At 40.8% G+C, this 12,147-nt stretch overlaps 1 pseudogene; it reads left to right on the plus strand.

Moving 5' to 3' along the window:
• LOC122023148 overlaps nt 1–2,893 on the plus strand; it is a 4,237-nt pseudogene extending 1,344 nt beyond the window's left edge.
• Nucleotides 2,894–12,147: the final 9,254 nt, after the last annotated feature.

The raw sequence follows: 12,147 nt of genomic DNA on the forward strand, positions 1-12,147 counted from the left end.
TTTTTTAATATTTGTTTACTGTTTAGTTTTTACTTCTGAACTCACCCCGTTGTTTTTACTGGTATCAAGATTCCCTTGTGGCTATATCTTATCTCCCACTCCAATGAATTCTACTGGACTTTGTGGGATGTTGTTTGGAGTAGCTTTCTGTGACTTCTTAAATTGTTGTTTATATGAAAAAGATTTACGTTGCTTAGAGGGTTAAAAAGGAATATCCTACAGCTGCTCCCAAGTTTAGTCCCTCCTTTGGCTGTTCTTTAGCAAATTCAAGCTTCACACAAGTGAATACAAATAGTAACCAGACAAGTTTACTACTTATATTCCAATCTACTGTTATTAGATAATAACCAATCGATTAGAATAATCAGTTTACTCATGTGAAATAGTTGAAGAATATGTAATCAAATTTTCACCATGTTATTCTTTTTTAAAACATCACTGTTAAAGTTATCATATGACAGTTGGAATAACATGCTTATCCTTTTTCTAATGCTTACACTATTTGATCTCAGGTCCTCCGAAAAGAAGTCTTTGATATTCCAGTGAAGCATGAAAATGAAATCCAACATTTAATCAAAAGTTACAGAAATTTATACCCTAAGTGGCTTTTTGAGTTAAGGTACGTAGGCTTGCTTATGTAGATTTTTGTAGTCCTTCACTTAACATTCTGACATGAGCAGGAATTATATTTCTTGCTATGAAGATATATGCTTTTGACTACAAGTTATTTTAGGAATTCATAAAATTCATCAAAACTGTGTTCTCTTTTAATGTATTTTTGAAGGATTGCACTTATTGCAGGTGTGGTTTTGGTTTATTAATGTATGGATTTGGTTCTAAAAAAGCCTTGCTCGAGGATTTTGCTTCAACAAGCTTAACTAATTTTGGAGTGGTCGTGATCAATGGCTATCTTCCATCAAACAATCTTAAACAAGTACGATTTTTCTTCCCTCTATGCAATTAAACCCTGTGGCTTACAAAACCTATATTTTGATAGTTTTTTTTTTGGGTTTTGCTAATTTTACTTCTGGAACCAGTGAATGCACATTACTTCAAGGCATATTAAAAAAAAATTGGAAAACTAAAGTTGCTGGGGTATCAAATAATTATCAACTGAAAGAAATTTGTATTTTTCTATTATATTCTTTTGGTCAGAGAGATTTTCTGTATTTAATGTGCTTAGATGTCTCTCTCATTCTTTCGGCACACCAACCAATTTTTGTGGTGATAATCTAGTATTGTTGCAAACAATGTTTAACTTTGATATGGTGATATGGGTGTTTTTCTCTTAGATTGCACATTTTAATTCAAATTTTATGTTTTTTTAATATAAGAAACAGCTTAGCTTTTAAGTATGTTCATCATTCCAGAGCAATTATCTGTACTAGTTTATATTCTATAGCTTAATCACTTACACTCTTTATTTATAATGTGTTCATTCTTAAAGGCCCTGATAACCCTAGCTGAAGTCCTCTCGGACCAATTAAAACATGAAAGGAAGAGCTCTACAAGAAGCAAATCGAACACTGAACATACTTTTAGTTCTCTGTCAATTGAATATCTTCTCTCATTTCTGAATGTGCAACTTCCACAAGATAATAATTGTTTTGTCTGTGTTATCATACACAACATTGATGGTCCTTCTTTGAGAGATCCTGATTCACAACATTATCTTGCGCAATTAGCAAGCTGTTCTAGAGTCCGTATGGTTGCATCGATTGACCATGTGAATGCACCTCTTTGTAAGTTTTGGTTAACTTGCATTTTCTATTTGACAGTTTAGCATTTTTCTTTGGTTCTTTACCTACTTCTCACATGCTTCTGATCAGTTAATCATGTTATAGCATTTTGTTAGCATCAAAGTCACTACGTTTAATGAATTTCTGTGGCTACTAGTTGCATGCTTCTTTAGATACCTAGTGGCTGATATCTTGATTTTGGAAAGAAGAGCGATATAGTTGAATGTTTCATTAGATACCTAGTGGCTGATATCATTAGAAGGCTTTGTTCACTCAAAGTTATATTTAATGGGAGGGGACTTACTCAAAAGAGGTGGAGGTCGATGAGAGAGTGGAAGAGAGGAAAATCTGATTTTTATGCTATACATGTTTTGTTTCTCAGTCCTTGCTAAATGAGTCTGCTCAAGGTTTTGCGCTGCTTTAATGCTCACTTGGTTTGTTTGTAGTGTGGGACAAGAAGATGGTGCACACTCAGTTCAAGTGGTCGTGGCATCACGTCCCAACTTTTGCCCCTTACAAGGCGGAGGGCAATTTTTTCCCATTGATTTTGGCAAATTATGGCAATGCCCAAACCACGAAAACTGCTTTGGTTGTTCTACAGAGTTTGACACCCAATGCGCAGAGTGTTTTTAAAATCCTTGCCGAGCATCAGCTAGCCAATGAGAAAGAAGGCGAGTCGAATCACAATACATTGGTAGTTAGTAATACATTGGTAGTTAGACTCTAATCTTCTTTTGTTTTCAGGCATGCCAAACAACACCTTGTACACCAAGTGCCGCGCGCGATTCCTGGTTAGCAACCAAGTAACACTGAATTCCCATCTAACAGAGTTCAAAGACCATGAGTTAGTGAAGGCGAGACGGCACTCAGATGGATAAGATTGTTTCTACATTCCTCTACCCTCTGAAGCACTCAGCAAGCTCTTGCAAGAATTGGCATAATCTGATTTCTCGTGGTCCAGTTGTTAGCGAAGTCAACCGTGTGTTTATTTTTTGTGCATTGTTGTGCTCATTCAATGTGTTTTAGCAACTCTAGCTGCTCTAGTTCTTTAGTTTCTATGTTCCTCTATCCCCTTCTAAGCACTCAGTAAGCTGTTGTAAGGATTGGCATGTTTCCCATAAATGATTAGTTTTCAATTGACTCTTCTTACTAAAGTCAACCCAGTGCATTCTTTTATTCTTGCAATTGATTAGTTTTCAGTTGACTTTTGAATGTTCTTTTATTTTAACTCATGTCAACGGAGTGTTTTTTTTTAGTAATTCAGTATCAATGTTTTTGAATTGATTAATCACATTGGTCTTGTTATATGAAAATTTTCTATCTGTCATTAGAGTAAAGCCGGAAATGTTCACGAAGACTTATCCAAACGGTTGACGTTCTTAGATTTGTTGTTCCATTGAACGATAATCTTACGCAGCAGTTGAGATTTAAATTTTAAATGTTCGTTTGAATACTTTATCGTAGAAGATTAATTTACATGCATCAAACTTAATAAGGGATAGTCAACCTTGTTTATCTTAAAATCATCATATCGATAAAGAGAAACCAAGAATTAATCTCTCTCCCGAGTGAAGTTTCTCTCAAGTGGTTTGTAAGTACAAAATCTGTTTCGATATTTAAAAAAATCAGGATATTCTTTTAACGAAAATAAATAAAGGAAGCCTTTTGATATGCCTCTAAGGGTGGAAGCTCGCGGATGATCTTATGTGTTATTAGGCCTTGTAAATTTACATGTCTATATTTAATCCAGGCCAAAGATATTAGATTGTTTGAAATAAACGTTATTCTGTCATTTTTTTAAGTGTTAACTACAAAAGTACTTTTGTGATCCGATATCATTTTTTTCCTTTTATGGTTCCTCTGGACGCTTATTCTGTCATCGTTCCAACGTCGCGCAGAAAATAATAATATCTACCTCGTTACGAAAAATGAATTCCACGCTAGATTGGAATCAAGATGGAGATGGAGATGGTCGCTGTGATGGCAATGTGACACGAGCTCTGATCGCTATCCAGCCATTGCAATAAATGAAGCCTCTTTTTTGTTTTCCTTTGCTGGCGACACGCAATTAATGAGATCGGGTGTCGCCTCGCTTGTTTTGTCCGCTGGAATTTTCCGATTGGAATATGCTTCGATTCCTTCTAGCGGTTGGAGTTTTCCTTGAGCCATCCTGATGGCGGTGTTGCATTTGGTTTGACAGTGTCCGCTGGTTGGTGCGGATCGGAGTTCGTTGGAGGCGATTTGGGGGTAATTCTGCTTCTTTTTTTTTCCTTTCTTTGTTAGAGGAGGATTTCTTGTTTCTTGATCCCTTAAATATCGCTTCTTGGTGAGATTTCTTCTCGCGTGTTTTGCGATAGCGTCATTTCATTGCATTCCTTTGCATCTCCTCGATAATGTAAATCTATCCAAACTGCATTCATTTCTTGAGATTCTCAGTTTTTTCGCCTAAAGAGGAAGGTCTCCATCATTTTTTTTGTACATATCTTCTTGGAATTCTGATAATTGCATAAAGAACTGGTGTTTTCAAGGTTTGTTGCAGAATCTGCAGACATGTTTACAGGCAAATGATGATCGAACCATTCCACACCAGAAAGATTTTTCTGTATCAAACCTGCTTGACCACCAGATACATCGATTTGCAGGGCGGAGGATGATCACCCCAAACACACCACAGTTTGAGAAGGAGGAAGGGAGGCCTCAGTCAGTGTTGAATCTGATCTGGAGAATCCTATTCTTGTCTTTAGTCATTCGTTGAATCCGTCAGATGATCTGAATTCTGCACCTCCACTTTGAGATCTTGCCGCAATCTTGAGCTCCACGCCGACGGTCTTGGCAGCTATCATCTTCTGGACATCTTAACCTACTAGGGCAAATGATGGCAAGCAGAAAGAAGCAACCCCAAAATGTGACAGGGCGGCATTCTTTGCTATTTACTTTTTCTAGAAAGGCGCTCTTTATTGTTTTTATTAAATTACTATTATCAATTTTATTTTTTCCTTTTAATAGGGATCTTTACCGATTGCCGCTCCAAAAGTCAGCATCAGGTTCGTATGGTTACGAAGTTAGAGGTCCGACTATGTGCTGTACTGCTCCTCCGGCGGGTGCGAGGTTAGTGCTCCGCTCTTCTACCTTGTTCCCTTTCCAATCTCTCGTTCAAAGATATTACCAAGAATCAAGATTGCAAAGCTCGATCCTGTTGGATCGCGGTCGGCTAGAAGGGGGGTTGAATAGCCTGAAAGTAAAAAAGCACAACCTTTCTCGAACTTTCTTAAACTAACACTTGCATAAAATGTAAAGCAATAAATTAAAACAGAAAAAGACGAGGCACCATATGTTTACTTGGTTACAATTGAGAATGTTGTTAATCCAAGGAAGATGTCACACTAGATTATCTCCTACAGGCGGAGAAGCCTCTTACAGCAATGAAAGCGCAAAGAAATAGAAACTAAACTACAACTGAAAGCGCACAAGTGTTGGAATTACAATTTTTGAGTTGTTGAAAAGCTTATGGACCAAAGCTGTATTTATAGCCTTGGTCGGAGCGCCCCGAAGGGTTCCGGGCGCCCTGGGGGATAAAACTTTATCCCCCAATGTTCAGATCGCGATTAACGCGTTCTGATCAAAAAGTCAACTCCGAGCGCCCGGAAGCGTTCCGGGCGCCCCGGAGGGGTCCGAGCGCCTCGGACTGTTCCGGGTGCCCCGTACAGTTCCAGGCGCCCCGGCTGGGAAAGTCAACCCCATTGACTTTTCCTAGCCCGGGGCTTCTTCTCCAGCTCCGTTCGCCTCAAACCGAGTCTTCCGCTCGCTTGGGTGATCTCTGCCATCCGGAATAGGGCTCACCCGAACCCAACTTCCGATCTTCTCGAACAGGTTTTCGCTCCGGCTTCTCGTTCCTCGGAATTGCCGCGTGCTTCCTTCTCGTCCGCCAGTGTACTCATCTGCAGTCTTCGTCCCTCGGTCGCACCCCGTGCCGACTTTCTCGCTAGCTGCGTCTCTTGCTCCTCGAGCAGTCTTCCGCTCCGGCTTCTCGTCCTTCGGAAGCACGACACGCTTCCTTCTCGTCCGCCGGTATACTCTTCCGTAGCGCCTCGTCCCTCGGACGCACCGCGTGCTGTCCTTCTCACTAGCTGCGTCTTCCGCTCGACTACCTGTGCTCCTAAGCTCCTGCACACTTAGACACAAGGTTAAAAACACACAGGACCTAACTTAACTTGTTGATCACACCAAAACAACCTTGGGGTTCCAACAGATCCCTTCCGCCGACCTAATTAAAAGTCGAGTGGCAAGATCTCGCACCTTATCCGATTTCTCTGCCGGCACAAAATCCCTACATTCTTCCCTCCTTCCCCGATTGCCTTCTGGCCTCCTGTTCGGCTTCTTGTCCCTCGGAACCACCGCACGCTTCCTTCTCGCCCGCAGGTGTACTCTTCCACAGCGCCTCGTCCCTTGGACGCACTGCATGTCGTCCTTCTCACTAGCTGTGTCTTCCACTCGACTACCTGTGCTCCTAAGCTCCTGCACACTTAGACACAAGGTTAAAAACACACATGACCTAACTTAACTTGTTGATCACACCAAAACAACCTTGGGGTTTCAACAGATCCCTTCCGCCAACCTAATTAAAAGTCGAGTGGAAAGATCTCGCACCTTATCCGATTTCTCCGCCGGCACAAAATCCCTACATTCTTCCCTCCTTTCCCGATCGCCTTCCGGCCTCCTGTTCGGCGCCAGCGGCCTTTTGACGTCGCCTACATTCTTTATGCTATCTCGATGAAGTTCTTGTGCATCCTATTGATCTGTAATTTTTATTTTTTATTTTTTTTAAAAAAATAATAATTTCAGAGTCCTCCTCCTTACTGTAGTAGTTCGTTGGATTGTTGTCTAACCTTTACCGGGATAAGAGAGTCTATATAGAAATTGAATGCTACAGCAAGTTGACTCTTACAATTTCTCATCGATAACAAAAAATATTTTGTTAGGACACGCTTGGTTGAAAAGATGGATGTTGGGGTCCATGAGCTCCAATGCTAACACCAAGATTTACTTGGTATCCACCTTAAGAAGAGGTGACTAGTCCAAGGATCCGACCTTCACTCACTTATCCACTATGAAATAACTCCTTCTCGGTAACCATGTCACAATTCGACATGAGCTCTGGCTATCCAGCCATTGCAATAAATGAAGCCTCTTTTTTGTTTTCCTTTGCTGGCGAGATGCAATTAATGAGATCGGGTGTCGCCTCGCCTCTTTTGTCCGCTGAAATTTTCCGAATGGAATATGCTTCGATTCCTTCTAGCGGTTGGAGTTTTCCTTGAGCCATCCTGATGGCGGTGTTGCATTTGGTTTGACAATGTCCACTGGTTGGTGCGGATCGGAGTTCGTTGGAGGCGATTTGGGGGTAATTTCTACTTTTTTTTTCTTTCTTTGTTAGAGGAGGATTTCTTGTTCCTTGATCTCTTAAATATCGCTTCTTGGTGAGATTTCTTCTCGCGTGTTTTGTAATAGCGTCATTTCATTGCATTCCTTTGCATCTCCCCGATAATGTAAATCTATCCAAACTGCATTCAGTTCCTGAGATTCTCAGTTTTTTCGCCTGAAGAGGAAGGTCTACATCATTTTTTTTCACATATCTTCTTGGAATTCTGATAATTGCATAAAGAACTGGTGTTATCAAGGTTTGTTGCATAATCTGCAGACATGTTTACAGGCAAATGATGATCGAACCATTCCACACCAGAAAGATTTTTCTGTATCAAGCATGCTTGGCCACCAGAAACATCAATTTGTAGGGCGGAGGAGGATCGCCCCAAATGCACCATAGTTTGAGAAGGAGGAAGGGAGGCCTCAGTCAGTGATGAATCTAATCGGGAGAATCCTCTTCTTGTCTTTAGTCATTCGTTGAATCCGTCGGACGATCTGAATTCCGCGCCTCCACTTTGAGATCTTGCTGCAATCCTGAACTCCACGCCGACGATCTTGGCAGCTATTATCTTCAGGACATCTTAACCTACTAGGGCAGATGATGGCAAGCAGAAAGAAGCAGCCCCAAAATGTGAGGGGGCGGCATTCTTTGCTATTTAGATTTTCTAAAAGGGTGCTCTTTATTGTTTTTATTAATTTACTATTATCAATTTTATTTTTTTCCTATTAATAGGGAACTTTACCGATTGCCACTCCAAAAGTCTACATCGGGTTCGTCTGGTTACGAAGTTAGAGGTCCGACTGTGCGCTGTATTGCTCCTCCGGCGGGTGCGAGGTTAGTTCTCCGCTCTTCTACCTTGATCCCTTTTCAATCTCTCGTTCAAAGATATTACCAAGAATCAAGATCGCAAAGCTCGATATCTTCCGCCGACCTAATTAAAAGTCGAGTGGCAAGATCTCGCACCTTATCCGATTTCTCCGCCGACACAAAATCCCTACATTCTTCCCTCCTTCCCCAATCGCCTTCCGACCTCCTGTTCGGCGCCTGCGGCCTTTTGATGTCGCCTACATTCTTTATACTATCTCAGTGAAGTTCTTGTGTGTCATATTGATTTGTAATTTTTATTTTTTATTTTTTATTTTTTAAAAAAAAATGATTTCAGAGTCCTCCTCCTTACCGTAGTATTTCGTTGGATTGTTGTCTAACCTTTCCCGGGATAAGAAAGTCTATACAGAAATTGAATGCTACAGCAAGTTGACTCTTACAATTTCTCATAAATAACAAAAAATATTTTGTTAGGACATGCTTGGTTGAAAAGATGGATGTTGGGGTCCATGAGCTCCAATGCTAACGCCAAGATTTACTTGGTATCCACCTTAAGAACAGGTGATTAATTCAAGGATTCGACCTTCACTCACTTATCCACTTTGAAATAACTCATTCTCAGTAACCACGTCACAATGCGACACGAGCTCTGATCGCTATCCAGCCATTGCAATAAATGAAGCCTCTTTTTGTTTTCCTTTGCTAGCGAGACGCAATTAATGAGATCGGGTGTCGCCTCGCCTCTTTTGTCCGTTGGAATTTTTCGAATGGAATATGCTTCGATTCCTTCTTACGGTTGGAGTTTTCCTTGAGCCATCCTGATGGCGGTGTTGCATTTGGTTTGACAGTGTCCGCTGGTTGGTGCAGATCGGAGTTCGTTGGAGGCGATTTGGGGGTAATTTTGCCCACCCCTTTTATCTGCTTTTTTTTCCTTTCTTTGTTTGAGGAGAATTTCTTGTTCCTTGATCCCTTAAATATCGCTTCTTGGTGAGATTTCTTCTCGCGTGTTTTGCGATAGCGTCATTTCATTGCATTCCTTTACATCTCCCCGATAATTGTTTGAGTTTTTGGGTTCTTGGAGGTTCTTCTATCTCTCTTTCCTTTTTGCTGTGAGCTTACAGCTGAGAAGTGCATATTTTGAATTTTGATTGCCAATGGCCGGTTGATGTCTCATTTCGGAGGCTTTTGTGGCTTCGATTAGCTTTGTCAATTCCATAGCTTGTCGAGAGGTCCTTCTGAAATACCTCCCGATCAGTAGTTTGTTGGCACAAAGGTGATTTGTTTTTTGATGCTTTATGATTATAACTGCACGGAAGGTGGAGGTTTGGAAAGATGTATGCTGTGAAGAAGCTCGACAGCTACATCTCTAGGGGTGTGTACACTGTCTCCGACCCCTTTCATCCATTTGGAGGAGCCGTGGACATCATTGTCATCCAACAGCAAGATGGGAGCTTGTTAGGACCTTGATGTCGCTAGAGGGGGGGTGAATAGCGTCTCACCCAAATCGATTGATTTCTATAATGTTAGTTCACAGCGGAAATACAAAAACAAATACTAATAAGAGAAAGCAAACCTAACACGTTGATTTAACGTGGTTCGGAGATAAAGCTCCTACTCCACGGCTGTCCGTAAGGTGGACGATCCCGATCCGTCGGTGGATGACTCCCCGGAAAACCTCCGGCTAGCTCAAGCTCCTTGTCGGTGGAGAAATCTCGCCACAAACACTTGAATACAAGCACACCAATCACCCAAAGGCTTAGGACACTCTAATAGGCTTTAACCAAGTCTATTTCGTCAACCATGCCCAAGCACCGCGAGCTCTATTAAATAGAGCTCGAGAGGAAAACACTAAGTTGTTTCCCCGCTACCAGTCGACTGGTCCTTTAAGTGAAGACCGTTACCCAACGGTCGACTACCAGTCGATTGCTACAGTGTACCAGTCGACTGCTACAGTGTATCAATCGACTGTTGCAGTGTATCAGTTGACTACTGCAGTAACCACTCAACTGCTACAGTGCTGCTACAGTGTCGCTACATTACTACTACAGTGAAACCTAAAACCATAAGATTTCGCCCCGAGTACAATCACTCAGCACTCGTCCTCGCCCGACCAACCTAGATCTAGCCTTCTAGCCTCCTCCATCAGCCTCGCATCCCTCGGATGTCTCCCCATCCTTCATGTCTTGCCTTCTGGAGCTTCCTTCGGCCTTGTCCTTATTGTCGGGTCTTCCTTTGCCAAGAGGCTCCTAACCTCCGGGACTTCATTCATTGTCAAGTCACACTTGGACTTACGTTGCCAAGACTACATACTTGGACTTACACCGCCAAGACTCATCCTTGGACTTACACCGCCAAGACTCATCCTTGGACTTTTCTCCTCTGCCAAGATTACACTTGGACTTTCCTTATTGTACATGTATCCTGCACACTCACAATGCATATCAAATACAACAATAAACCTAACTTAAACCTTTGCCCAAACATCAAAACCTAGGGCATCTAGATTGCTCCAACAATCTCCCCCTTTTTGATGTTTGACAACCTGTTTAAGTTAGGGAAACATAAATGCAATACATATGTAAATAAATATGCAAATCAACTCATGCATAAATAATGGAACCTAAATCCCTAGGCTCCCCCTTCACCTAAGCTCTCCCTTGAGCTAGGATTTCCCACAAAGGTAAACTTCTCCCCCTTTGCCTAAACAATCGCTCCCCCTTCACCTAAGCTCCCCCTCGAGCTAGGATTTCTTGCAAAGGTGTATAGGTTTCCCACTTAAACCTAAACTTCTCTCCCTTTGCCATACATCAAAAAGAGCTCCAACAATATCCCAATTGTTGAAAACATGTCATCCAAATTGACTCTAAACTCATGTATTTATCTCCCATGCATGGATCTCATACATTTAAACGAGTTGACACGGTCAAGAACAACGTTGAAAAATACTATTAGGCTCGTATCAGTCGACTGAACTAGGTACCAGTCGACTGCCTCCTTCGATTTCCACTCACAGAACCTTCTGTGTTCGAAATACACTGTTACCAGTCGACAGGTAACTGTACCAGTCGACTGGCCTCATCAAAATGAGTTTACAGAGACATTCTGTGCTCAAAAACATTGTTACCAGTCGACTGGTAACTGTTCCAGTCGACTGGTAACTGTTCCAGTCGACTGGTACTCTTTTTGGGCAAAAATTAACCTTTTTTACTTACTTTCAGAAATACGCCAAAAATTTCACAGACCTCCAAAAAATTCCAAATTTTGTGGAGAGGTTTATTTTATCCATATATACTTGGGAAAAATATATATATCACAGATCCCAAGATTGACACAAAGTTCAAAATTAGCTAAATAGTTCAATTGAACATTGACCTAAAGTCCTAGTTTTGGCTTCCTCTTGATGTATCTGCCCATACTAAACCACAATACTTCCCTAGCATGGGTTTATATGATATCTATACATCAATAACTAATTTTTATGTAATATGTGTTAGAGTGTATACTAAAAGCCTAGCTTTTGGTATAAACATTTATCTAGAAATAAGAATCACATTGGTCAAATGTCTACATTTATGATAAATGTAGTTGTTCAATTAATTTATATTGTAGATAACATGGTGTGTGGTGTCACACACAGAGGATCATATTATCAGTACCTTATAAATTATAAACAGTAACTCACGACCATAATGGAAAGGAACAAACCATTGGAAGGTCGTAGTGTAATTAGGTATTAGTTTATCTTAACTATATAATTACACTAGTACACTTAGAGTGTATTGAGTAGGACCATTAGAGGTCGTTTCTTTTATACTGACTTTATAAAGAAACAAAGACCTCAGTTATTATGGAAGTGTGTGCTCTTAATCCTAATATAATAACAAGCACATATATTTGATATTTATTTCTTTAATTTATCAATGGGTGAGATTTAGTTCGATGAATCAATAAGCCCGATAAGTTGGGAAATGATATCACTTATAGTGTGTATTGTTGATTATAGAAGGAAACTGTGTCCTAGTGATTTAGGTTGAGAATGTCCTCAAGAGGAGCTCATAAGGATTGTCATGTTAAATCCTGCAGGTGGACTTAGTCCGACATGACGATAAGGTTGAGTGGTACTACTCTTGGACTAAGATATTAATTAAATGAGTTGTCAGT

This window comes from Zingiber officinale, chromosome 9B, assembly GCF_018446385.1.
Source record: "Zingiber officinale cultivar Zhangliang chromosome 9B, Zo_v1.1, whole genome shotgun sequence".
Lineage (NCBI taxonomy): Eukaryota > Viridiplantae > Streptophyta > Magnoliopsida > Zingiberales > Zingiberaceae > Zingiber > Zingiber officinale.